Here is an 11494-nt window from a genome sequence, read left to right as displayed (position 1 = left end):
TGTAAACAGTAGGCGTCGGTGAGAAAAAAAAGGCATGTAAAGTTTCTTCAATGTATTTTTATCAACTGTCTTCATCAGTGACGCTCTCATTTCACGCCAGAGTATTTTGGTGAAATAATGTAAGGATTATTCTTTTCATCAGAATCAACTTTTTTTCCACCCAAAGTAGGATAGAGACAGGGGCCTAAAAGCGGACCACAAGCCACAATCTTATGAGAGACAGTAGAGGGGAAAAAATTATATTAATGTTATATTTAGTAGACTACTCTCACGGCTAAAAAACGTTACACAATGGGGAAAATGTATCCCCAGCAAATCACATGAAACCAATTTCCAGTGAAATTGACTCTGTTACATGTCATCTAAAAATATTATTCTAACCATAATATTATACATGCCTATAGATAGAATGCGCTTGGCAAGGAGTTCACAACATTGCCATCCGGAAGTATAACGGACAAACCCCAAACTCTGTGTAAACCATGACTTTTATAGTCGGGTTTAAATTTACAGTTTAGTGAGAACTTTTCACAAACGCGTATGGCAAAAACAATAAAAAAGGCCTGAGTGACGTCATCTTATACTATCTATAGCGAAGTATACTTCTTAGTACTGGGTCAAAATGGAGTTATCTGTCAGTTGCAGTAGCTAGTACTTTCAAGGTCAAAACTCTTAAGTCGGTCACTCACTCATTCTACAACACAATTGGTCGAATTGTGAATTCATATGAGTGATGAACCCTCCATTACCGATCACTTGGAATCATTCAGTCTAACTGATCACACGCATTTTTGGTCTCTCTCTCGTATTGGTGACGGGAATTATAATACTACCCAGCTATTGTAGGAATCTTTACTTCTTTTTGTATTATTTTTATTAAGTTCATGATGTGTTTATTTCTTGAGTGTATTTCAGTGGATTGTTGTGTACTCACTCATTCCATGACCGGATGGAACTTGCGGGATGCAGCCTTCACAACATCGCGCAACGCCACATCTCGGTCACTGGCTTTCTCTGTCATTTCATACAGTGTCATTACTGTCCATTCTTTGATGTTAGTGCTTTGCAGTAAATGCCACCAAAATGGTCATTGGCCACGCTCAGTATCTCTTGACTTTATTACCACAATATCCATTAAATGTGCTCAAAGCGCTTTACAAGGGGTCCCTGGTCAACAGCAACATTTAACATGTAGGACGGGACATGATGCCTGTTAGGCGATATTACAATTTTTCGGACAAAGACAACGCTGTTACGGCCAGGTTCTCATTTTACACCTGAGTACGGTGAGAGAATGTGGGTAAAGAGCCTTTTCCAAGGACTCAACTATTATCCGAGCGCGAGGCTCGAACCCAGGACTTTCCGATCCGAAAGCATATGTCATACCACTAGATCACATAGCCGCACATACATTTAGACTAGAAAATAAGATTCCATCACTTTGAAACAAGAAGAGAATTTACACAAGGTATGTATCCAATTCCTTCTTATGATTGGATTTACACTTCCAATAGGCTTCAACAGTCGTAACGTCACTTCCCTCGTAATGACGCATGGTAACTTAGTAACTGGCTCTAAACTATCGGAACAATGGCGGACGCCCTTATGAAATATTACTCCGACGAGCATAAAAGCGTATCCAGAGGAAAAAAAAAACCCCATTATAAATCTGATCATGTTTTGACTTTTACACATTCTGATCACAAGACATATGAAAAGTTCTAGCCAGCATGAAGAATAAATAGTACCGATTTGCTTTTTTTAGAACGACGATGGCTGCCGTTGCTGGGCGACGTGACATCAGACTATTGAATCCAATGAGATTGGGGCCAGTTTCTGACATCACAGTTTTGTTCCCTGTTGTACTCACTGTAATGGACACAACAAAAGGACTAAAACAGTGATAAAGGCATTCCTCTAATAACTATGACGACTAACCTGATTCTGACAAAGTAGGCTGGAATATGATATTTCTATATATAGATCAATGCTAAAAATCAACAGCCTGAATAATATTGGATATATTATCGTGAACAACCGTTCTATTTTTAGAATTTTCGGGTTCCTTCTGAGAAAATGAAATGAATCTAATTTGAAGGGGACTAATCTTATAAAACCATAAGAAACGTCCCGATCAATGGGGAGCTCTTAACATTCGTATCAGCAAATGTTGTAACTGCTATAACTAGCTGATAGGGCTTCCACCAATCACAATGAACATAGAACATAGGGTGGGGGTGGCAAGAATTTGGGGATTACCCCCCTGGTCAGTTTTTCATAAAGATGTAAATTTGATATATGACCCAACGCCTCGGCACCGTATCATTTAGTGACGAGAAAGGGACTGAGTAGGACAGGGCAAGAAGACAACAGAGAATAAAAATGGGGGATGGGGGCTTGAACCCGCTACCTACTGATACAACAACTCCGCCTGGTCGAGGGAGATCGTGACTCTACCGTATGCACTAAACTAACCACGACCCCCCCCCCCCCAAAAAAAAAAAAAAAAAGAAAAAAAAGGTGCTTCAAATTTTAGTTTACAGAACCACTTCTCTCCGACTTCTTGATGTCACGGGTTCAACACACACAAAAATAGAAACCGGAAAATATCCGACACTAAAAGAGCATGAGAAAAGCTTTATCATAGTGTCGAAACAGTTTGGCAAAACATCAATTTTGCCCACACTTTTTGACCCTTTGGAGAAGATTTTCCCGACATTCAGTTTTATGACAGATCCTCAAAATTTAATCATTTTTCATATTTTTTTTATTCAACCCAGAATTATGAAAACAAATTACTTCCAGGGTTTTCCAAAATAGATAAATGTTAATGTCTTTTTGTCTCGAATTTTACCTCCCCCCCAAAAAAAAAACAAACAAACAAAAAACAAAACAAAACCGTTCAGACATTCATAAGTTCATGAAAATCCACATTCACCACTCTCGCGTATGGATATGCACATTTTTGACATTACCGTGCATCTTTAATTATGTAATTTGATTTATACATGCAGACATCGAGCCTCTAAAAAAACCCATGAAGGATAAAATGATTAAAGAATTTATAATATCCTCTCTCCCTCGCCTTTTCTCTGTCGTTACACCCATCGAGTCTTCCACCATCCACCGTAACAATAACAGCAGCGACGACAACAACAATAACGATACAAAACGACAAGAAGAACGATATTAATAAAACATTATCCCTTAATTCCCCTACCCCCCCCCCCCCCAAAAAAAAAAAACCATCAAAAAAAAAAAAAAAAAAAAACAACTAAAAAAAACAAAACAAAAAAAAAAAAAAAAAAAACAACACATAATCCAAATACTCCCTCCCCCCCCAATAAAACCCGAACAGAAACAAAACGAAACAACAACAACAACAAAAAAAAAAACCAAAAAAAAAAAAAAACCCAAAAAACAAAAACAAAACAAAAACAAATCAAGATCAAGGAAAGGGACAACATCAAAAAATGCCCCCCCCCCCCCCCGCCCCCCCCCCCAAAAAAATAAAATAAAAACGAAACAACAAAAAAGAGCTAACACCCCGAAAACAAATGAATGAAGAAATTGTAAAATACAATTTTCATAAATAATGTAATCGCTGTAGTCTATGTCTACATCAGACATCCATCGTCTGTATCCTCACCCATCACGTAATGGCAAAAAAATCTATACTGGCGTACTCTCTAGGAACACACGTATTTAACATTTTGGCCAGAAAACCCGTCCTTCAAATATCGATCGAAATAAACTGACCCTCGTCCTGACAAAAATTCTCAAATCTGTGACTTCGTTGAAGTCCTAGGTTGAAGAGCTTTTGCCAAGACGACGGTGATTTTCATCGATGGATATTAATTTATTGAAGGATCAGTTTTCCGGCCAAAATTTTAAATACGCATTTTTTTCTTCAGGGTAAAACAACAGTATGATACTCACGTACACTGACAAAAACACTATTTTTTCATTTGGCCAGAAAAGTTTTACTTTAAATAATAAATTATTCCCAACGTGTCAAAACGCCTCAAAGCTTAGATTTCAAATAAGTTCTAGGCGATGTATGAATAAATAATAATAATTAAAAAAAAAACTAAAAAAAAATAAATAAATTACTTATTCATCTCAAAGGGGAAATTTGTCTTTAGGGTCTATTCCAAGGGAATAACCCAGGCGTCAGCCGCAGTACAGCGCAGTGAACCTTTCAGATACGGAGCAAAGACCGTACCGCTAAGCAACGCTGCCCCTATATACGTCGGTTCTAGGGAAATTTTCAGATTTAACTCTGTTTGATAAGTTGGGTGTTGTTGTAATCGATATATCTAGATAGATATATTTCGGGTAAAAATTTGATTTTCTCGTCAAAATGTAAAATTGTGTTTAGTCAAGAGTCCAGCTGTAATACAATTCATAGGAAATACGTAGACCGTCCATTCGTGGAGTTGTCAAGGGAGTTGTAGATTAGTGTTTTTGGTGTGTCGTGTTTGTCTTAAGTTGTTGTGCTATTAAATCTTATGTAAATCTTATGACTCTAGGGTTAATAAAGGGGATTGTTTGAAAATCAAATTGTGCCGAGAGAGAGAGAGAGAGAGAGAGAGAGAGAGAGAGAGAGAGAGAGAGAGAGAGAGAGAGGGTAGAGAACAAGAGAGAAAGAAAGAGAGAAAGAGAGAGAGAAAGAGTGAGAGAGTAAGAGAGAGAGAGAGAGAGAGAGAGAGAGAGAGAGAGAGAGAGAGATGGGTAAATAAATTTGTAGATAGATTGAGACATAAATACAAAGATAGGTAGATAGGTAGATAGATATGTACGTAGGTAGATAAACAGAAAGATATCTAGACAGATAGTTGGATAATGAAGGCAAAAAGAAAAAAAAACCGATTGAGATACATGGATAGGTAGATAGATAGATAGATTGACAGACAGATAGATAGATATATAGATTGATAGATAGATAGATAGATAGATAGATAGATAGATAGATAGATAGATAGATAGATATAGATAGAAAGACAAAGAACGAGAGGGATAGAAAGAGAATGAGATAAACGAAAGAGAGAAAGAGAGAGAGAGAGAGAGAGAGAGAGAGAGAGAGAGAGAGAGAGAGAGAGAGAGAGAGAGCGAAATTGTTAAGAGATGATTGCAAAACTAGTTCAAATCTAGATAAATGAGGGGTATTTGTTTATTCATCGCCTCTCGCTCTTACTCAATGATTATGTAATAATTGCGCATTGACCTCTTAACACAGAATATCTCCAAGTCTAATGGCGGAATACAAAACTAGAGGCTTATATTTATAATTAGGTTTTAACTATTTACATGTCTAATAATCTAAATGATTATGATCTCATTGTTGCAATAATTATATATTGGGACAGTTCTGAAACAGACGCAGAATAAGCCTATTAATCTCCATCACCGCAATGATATTAGAATAATTATAAGCATTTAAATTGCGTTCGGTTATCTGACTTGCAAATGGATATCTGCGTAGTTTTTTGCTTTTAAAAAATCTATCTTGTGATGAAGAATTTAATAGGATTCTTACACACTTCCTTTTTGGAATTCCGGACGTGTTCTCAACCGCTGCACAAGCTTTTGAGTGTGCGTTGGGAACAAAGTTCGAATTCTAAAACACAAGACTGTAAGAAATATTACTTTATTTTACCCCTCAATCGATTCTAAGTTAGTTTTCTCTGAATAAAAGACATTTACAAAAATACTTAAATGATACCTCTTGTTTAAAATGAAATACACGTGAAATGTAACGGTTGATTATCTGACCTCACAAATTATTATTGTAAACTTGATATCATTACGCGTTACTATTTTAGGGTGAGGCGTAGAATGTTATAGGATTCTTGTATTCTTGCGTTCTGACTCGCCGTCTCAAAACAATAATATTATTCAGGAATGAATTGGATTCAATATCCTGATGGTACGTCGGCCCAGCAACCAGCAGCTTGGTTCTAAACAAAGAAAATTGGTACTGCTTATTCTTAATGATGGCGACACCTTTTATACATGTCATGTGATCAAAATGTATAAAAGTCAAAACATGATCAGATTTATAATGTTTTCCCCCTCTTGGTACACTTTTCTTCTCGTCGGAGAAGTATTTCATAAGGGCGTCCGCCATTGTTCCATAGTTTAGAACCATTTGCTAAGTTACTATGCTTACGAGGGAAGTGACTTCACGACTGTTGAAGCCTAGTGACAAGCTGTCTCAATAGCTTAGTTGGTAGAGCATTCGCTTCAAACGCAAAGAGACCGAGAGCAATCCCGGGTGAAGTCGATATGTTTTTCTGACCCCCCCCCCCCCCGACAGATACAACGGAAAATACGTTGAGAGACACTAGCGTCCAAGGAAGCAACCAATTGCAATTATCCGTTGTATGCTATAGAAACCAGGATAAACACCGTCTCCAATTGAGTTACCGTAATCTAATGATTTATGAAATGAATCATTTCAAAATACGTTGCGATACACTAGCGTCCTATCCATAAGGTAGCAACCAATTGCTATTATCCGTTGTATGCTATAGAAACCAGGATAAACACCGTCTCCAATTGAGTTACCGTAATCTAATGATTTATGAAATGAATCATTTCTGGAAAAAAAAGCATAAGTGTGAGATAGGAGGTTGTGAGCAGTGGACAATGCAGAAAAAGATGACAAGCGTTTAAATAAAATAAATCAATCGTACTAACACACATAACTATATTATGAGATATGAAGTGAGTAGAAAAGTGCCAGAAGACAATAGAGAATAAAATTTTTTTTCGCGGCGGTGGTGGGGTTTGAACCTGCGACCTTATTGGTACGACAACTCCGGCTGGCAGGTGAGAGCGTGGCTCTACCGTGTGAGCTATCCACGAACACAAAAATATTCGTTTCAAACCCAAAGTCATTTCTAGATCCCTCTCTCACCCACTTCTTGAGATCGCCGATTCGTTCACCACCATCGCGAAGTAATTTTGACCAGCAGTTAAGCTTAATAGCCAATATTCTCACCACAAACATATAACATAGAAACGATTGAGACATTGAGTATGCTCCGGTGTATGGGGTGAATTTTTAATTCAGAAAAGTGAGTGGAGCAGGCACTAATGTTGGTAACAACAAGATATGAAGTGAGTAGAAAAGTGCCAGAAGACAATAGAGAATAAAAAATTTTTTCGCGGCGGTGGTACCAATAAGGTCGCAGGTTCAAACCCCACCACCGCCGCGAAAAAAATTTTTATTCTCTATTGTCTTCTGGCACTTTTCTACTCACTTCATATCTTGTTGTTACCAACATTAGTGCCTGCTCCACTCACTTTTCTGAATTAAAAATTCACCCCATACACCGGAGCATACTCAATGTCTCAATCGTTTCTATGTTATATGTTTGTGGTGAGAATATTGGCTATTAAGCTTAACTGCTGGTCAAAATTACTTCGCGATGGTGGTGAACGAATCGGCGATCTCAAGAAGTGGGTGAGAGAGGGATCTAGAAATGACTTTGGGTTTGAAACGAATATTTTTGTGTTCGTGGATAGCTCACACGGTAGAGCCACGCTCTCACCTGCCAGGCGGAGTTGTCGTACCAATAAGGTCGCAGGTTCAAACCCCACCACCGCCGCGAAAAAATTTTTTATTCTCTATTGTCTTCTGGCACTTTTCTACTCACTTCATATCTTGTTGTTACCAACATTAGTGCCTGCTCCACTCACTTTTCTGAATTAAAAATTCACCCCATACACCGGAGCATACTCAATGTCTCAATCGTTTCTATGTTATATGTTTGTGGTGAGAATATTGGCTATTAAGCTTAACTGCTGGTCAAAATTACTTCGCGATGGTGGTGAACGAATCGGCGATCTCAAGAAGTGGGTGGAGAGGGATCTAGAAATGACTTTGGGTTTGAAACGAATATTTTTGTGTTCGTGGATAGCTCACACGGTAGAGCCACGCTCTCACCTGCCAGGCGGAGTTGTCGTACCAATAAGGTCGCAGGTTCAAACCCCACCACCGCCGCGAAAAATTTTTTTATTCTCTATTGTCTTCTGGCACTTTTCTACTCACTTCATATCTTGTTGTTACCAACATTAGTGCCTGCTCCACTCACTTTTCTGAATTAAAAATTCACCCCATACACCGGAGCATACTCAATGTCTCAATCGTTTCTATGTTATATGTTTGTGGTGAGAATATTGGCTATTAAGCTTAACTGCTGGTCAAAATTACTTCGCGATGGTGGTGAACGAATCGGCGATCTCAAGAAGTGGGTGAGAGAGGGATCTAGAAATGACTTTGGGTTTGAAACGAATATTTTTGTGTTCGTGGATAGCTCACACGGTAGAGCCACGCTCTCACCTGCCAGGCGGAGTTGTCGTACCAATAAGGTCGCAGGTTCAAACCCCACCACCGCCGCGAAAAAAATTTTTATTCTCTATTGTCTTCTGGCACTTTTCTACTCACTTCATATCCATTCATAACTATATTATGTAACCTTTGATGTTTGTAGAATGAATGAAGTTATTTGTTATTGTTTTTATTTGTCTGCTGGTAAGGTGATTAGTTTTAATTAAAATCAATCAATCAAGATTATAAACATTTAAAGTTACATAGTTTTGTGGTTTGGCAGGCAACCGTTTTATTCTAGTGCGTTTCCGGCCTAATGCAGTGTTTCTATAGATAGCATGCGCTTGGCTAAGTAGCCCACAACATTGCCATCCGGAAGTATGACGGACCAACACACAAAAAACTATGTGCAACCATGAACTTTTATAGTCTGGTTAATACAGTTTAGTGAGAATTATTCATAAACGCGGATGGCAAAAAAGCAGTAATAAAGACCTGAGTGACGTCAACTTCATACTAGCTATAGACACGTCGTTTATGCTGGGCAATGGCAGAAATATTGGGTATTTGTCCGTAAACAAAAATGTCACAGTGGAGGGGGCTCAGAGAATCACATGGGCGCTGTTTTATCCGTTTAACAGGTTAGACTCGAGTCTCTTGGCCTCTGTAAGGGCACTCAACCCAAATCTTTGGCTTAGGCAAGGAAGGGTGTTCGGGACTGGGGAGGACGGGTGGGGGGGGGGGGGGGGGGGGTTAGAAAATAGAAGCCATTTTACAAGGTGGTCAAAGTAAGTATGCAGAGTGCAAGGCTTATGTAATCGAGACTATTTCAGTAACTTTATCCGGCAAAAAGTGGCGGATATAACAGTGTGACATATTAAGATATCAATGGTCAACGGATCAAACCTCTGAAATCACGATTTTCGCGATCGGCGGATCAAAACTCTGAAGTCTACATATGGGCTTTGCACATCAAGCCCATATGTAGGCTTCAGAGTTTTGATCCGATGACCATCGATATATTATTCTCTCATTCCATTTATTAAGTTAGCCTGGATTTTAGATCATATTTCACCATACCCATCAACCAAGGAGTAGTATATTATTCAATTAGTCGGTGCTATTCTTATCATCACTATGTATACCTAACAATATCATACCTTTCCGCCATCTGTTCTTTCTCTCCCTCCCACTCATTTCTCTCTCTCTCTCTCTCTCTCTCTCTCTTTCTCACTCTCTCCGCTCTCTCTCTCTCTCTCTACGTATGTCAATGAAAAATAATTAAAGCGATTCCATTCTTGGAAATGGTCACAACCCCCCCCCCCGCCCCCCGGCAACTACTCTTTTTTCTTTAGATGGAGACATTATTTTCACACACATCCATCAGATTATCATCATTTTCCCTATTCGACTAATTTGTGAACATATATTATACCATAATAAAGTAGTTATAGGAATATTTCGTGTGATAATACAGAAAAGTCCTTTCATGTGGGGTGGATTTAGGTATAGGAGTTTGTGCCAGGATGAAGGCCGACTTGCTAAAAATGATGGCGTTTTTTCGATGGGATTTGATGAGACGATTTTTTTTCTCTCAATATAATCATCACGATGCCTAATCAATCTCATAATACACGCAAAGCTACATCATGTCAATTGTAAACATCGTGCAAAATCTGGTGACGATTGATCCAGTGGTTTTGGAGCCTTAGTGTTACAAAAAATCCAATTTTGCCATATCTTGTGATTGTCCCTGTGTACAAAACACTCTATTTAATTTATAGTGTCTAGATCGTTTCACACAAACATCTTTAAGATGGATCAGAACATAAACGAGAAACAACGCTAAGCAAAAAGTCATTCCATGCAAGACGAGTATTTGAAACAAACAAAACAATGAAAAAGAAAAAAAAAATCACCAAAAATGACAAAAACGACAAGAAATATTATATATGTAAAAATCAAAGCAATGCGCATTTGATAAACACAAGCAAAAACCAGGCAACCCAAGGCCACGATCACATAACTCCAAACACAAACACACACACATACACAAACACACACACACACACACACACACACACATACACACACAAAATAACGAAACAAATGAATATAACAGCTTCATAAAAGAACAAAATACCAGATGCGGAGCGCTTCGGGCAAAAAAGGGCTTCCTCAGGCACAGTGCCGAATAATTATCTGTCGTCGATCGGTTTTATTTTAAAATAATGTATTTATGTTTTGTATTTTGTTCTTTTTTTGAAGCTGTTATATTCATCTTTGTTTATTACTTTTTACAGTCCACAGCGTCTAGCAGCTTATTATCAGTAAAAAATAAAAGAGGAAAAAAACGAAAAAAAAACCCAAAACAATCACAAATGAGTAGAATTGTAAACAATCGACCATTCGCCTATAGAATATTTCATTATTTCATTAAAATGCCAGTCCTTCTGCTTCAAGCACTAATCGTTATATAAACAGTAAACATTTGGGTTGACACATGTCATAGCAGGATCGAGTTTGAACATATCCGATATTATGTCAAATCATGAAACCCCCTTCCCAGCTCCATCCCTAGTTCCAATACTCTGCCGTACTCTGGAAAAAAAATTAAAATTATGTTAAAATTTGGCCATAAAACTAGTCCTTCAAATATCGATCGATTTAAATTAGCAATGACTATGAAAATTTTTGTTTTCTATTTTTGTAGGAAATACAACTCTTAAATCAAAGCCCTATCTCCACTGAGTAAAAATCTTTTTGAATTCTGAAAATCCATTAATATATAACAAAGTTATGCAGTTTCAAAGATGTCATTTATTTGGATGACTTACAAAGAGAAAAAAATACGGAAAATATGGGACGCTTTTCTGCGTTTTATTCTGGTTTGTGCCTGTATCTCGCTTAATACGTGGAATTAGATATTAAAACTTGGCAATTTTATGGTAAATTTATCATCAAGACATCAGAAGAGATCTAACTTGTATAGTTTTAGAGCTGTATGGCTAGGGTCAACCATAAATTTGTTTTAAAATATAAATAATATTGATCATTTGGAACTTTTCCAAAGTGTAATCTTGTGTCTACAACCCATACAAATGACAAGAAAAATGCCTGCTGAATTATTATCAATCAGTCCCGTGAGACCATGGC

The sequence above is a fragment of the Berghia stephanieae genome, chromosome 8 (genome assembly GCF_034508935.2).
Source record: "Berghia stephanieae isolate SIO BIC M18660-M18661 chromosome 8, UCSD_Bste_1.3, whole genome shotgun sequence".
Taxonomy (NCBI): domain Eukaryota; kingdom Metazoa; phylum Mollusca; class Gastropoda; order Nudibranchia; family Aeolidiidae; genus Berghia; species Berghia stephanieae.
This window is presented reverse-complemented; position numbering follows the sequence as displayed.